The 2,143-nt window shown below is 39.1% G+C and overlaps 1 pseudogene; it reads right to left on the reverse strand.

The window, feature by feature from the left end:
• Positions 1-653: 653 nt before the first annotated feature.
• Positions 654-1,895, reverse strand: LOC129509713 (F-actin-capping protein subunit alpha-1-like; annotated as a pseudogene).
• Between the last annotated feature and the right edge of the window lie 248 nt (positions 1,896-2,143).

Below are 2,143 nucleotides of genomic sequence, written 5' to 3' on the forward strand. Positions count from 1 at the left end.
ATCACAGAGCTCCACACGGGGCTCCATCTCACAACCCTCAGGTCATGACCTGAGCTGAAATCAAGAGTCGGTCATTTAACCGACTGTGTGACCCAGATGCCACCCCTCCCACCAGTTATGAGAGGTTATAAATGATGATCAAAGCCGTTGGAGGGAGAAGGATGAGTGTGTCTTCCATTCAGCTAGTTTATAGCGTAGCTTCTTTAGTGGTTGATGTTGAGTAAAAATCACTGACATACCACAAGCACCCTGAAGGACAGGGTAAAAGAGTACTGAGCGTGTTAACCGCCTATATGGTAAGAGGGCTTCGAGGCGAGGAAAGTTTTTTGACAGTAAAACAACTCAGGATAATACATCTCTCTCTTCATCATTAAATGTAGCAGAATTTTTAAAAAGTGACAAGTAGATACAGTGAAAACAGAAAATTACAAGGCAGAGAACACAAGAGAACCAAGATGTTGCTACCGGATCCCATGAGGCTGGATAGAGTATTCCATGAGGCTAGAAAATCTGTTAACAAAAACCCTGGAAAATTATCGCTCTTGTTTATAAATCACTTGTTCATCATATGACAACATGTTGACTCTTTTTGTCCTACATATGGAAGAATCCTTACATTCATACTTATTCTGCATTTCTTCACCAGTCTTGTTTCAGTCGATTTGGCCCAAAGCCTTGGATGTGGCATCTGACAGTTTGATAGTTGTCACTAGTTGCTGTCTGGTACTCATTTTCTGCATGCTCTATGATTTTCATCAACTCCTTGGCAGTTTGGACTTCATTCGAAACTGTCACTGAATCCCCTACATCTTTCTGACTAACCAATTGAACATCGCCATCTTCATACCAGAGAATCTGTCAGGTGCTCCAGCAATCTAGGCTGTAGGTGCTGTGATGGTGAACTTCCATGCTGATGACCAGCAACCATTCCAGAAATCTTTAGACCGAAACTAGTGGCTTTCGATACAGCCGACAATGGTCTGTTGCCCATCTAGAGTTTTAGCATCAAGAGTACAGAAGCCATTGGAGTAATGACATTTTCACAGAGACCCTTAAATCACGGTCACAGGATTCTCTCTAAGACTTCCTACCTCCATCTATGTCCCCCGGCTGGGTGGGTGTCTTTTGCTTCTTTCGTAACTGATCAAACTTAAAGGAAATGTTTCTTGGATCTCAAAACCTGCTAGTACTCAGGTCACTGAGTTCTCTAAGTAAGACTTGATCTTCGTATCCTTCTATCTTCTCAGCCATGAACTGGTGCAAATGCATGTGCTGCCCTTTCACTAAGTAGATTGTCATTTTGAAGTAGTAGCCAGACATCCTCGAACACATCATTAAATTCCCCTGGGGATGCATGAGTGAGGATTTCAGCAGCTTTGTGCACCTTCTTTTCCTACGACACCAGATTTTCCAAGTTGGTGGGATTGGGCTGCTCTTGAATTTCTTACTTTTAGAATCCTGCTTTCTCCTTAAGGATATTAACCGCATTGTATAGTATATGTGTTAATAGTTAACTTAATTATAGACACTTAACTGAGTATCTATTACTTTCCCCAGAATGGGCTACACTCTGAGGTTAGAGAGATGAGTAAAGGATAGTGTCTGTCATGACTTAATTTACTTAAATTCAAATAAACTTTACGGACAATGATGCCTTAGCAAAAGGCTTCTTGAACATTTACTAAATGCTTGAATAAATCAAGAATAAGGGAAAAGTATTCAGTCTAATATTAATGTTTGCAGTGAAGTCTATTTCTTTATTTCAGGAGAGAAGATATATTCCTCAAAAATAATCTTGGTTTTATTTGCTCCAATAGCCTTTGTAAAACATCTATTATTATATTTGTGTTCAGTTGCTCATCATCCTCATTCTCCTTAACTATAATTTTACCCATTATGCTAAAATCTCTAGAATATATTTCCTGTCTGTATTTGAACCATTGTGTGTGTGTATGTGTAAGAGAGAGAGAGAGAAAGAAGTTGACTGATTAATTCTATATATATGATAATTGTATCCGGAGAAATGGGGAAAACTTATAAAGAGCCCTTGAATAATAAAGTCAACATTTGAAGCAAAGCAAGCCCCAGTTAGAATTCCTTTAGGGAAGATAAACGTCTTCTAAGATACTATTTTCAGACAAAA

The sequence above is a fragment of the Nyctereutes procyonoides genome, unplaced genomic scaffold, assembly GCF_905146905.1.
Source record: "Nyctereutes procyonoides isolate TBG_1078 unplaced genomic scaffold, NYPRO_anot_genome, whole genome shotgun sequence".
Classification (NCBI taxonomy): Eukaryota; Metazoa; Chordata; class Mammalia; order Carnivora; family Canidae; genus Nyctereutes; species Nyctereutes procyonoides.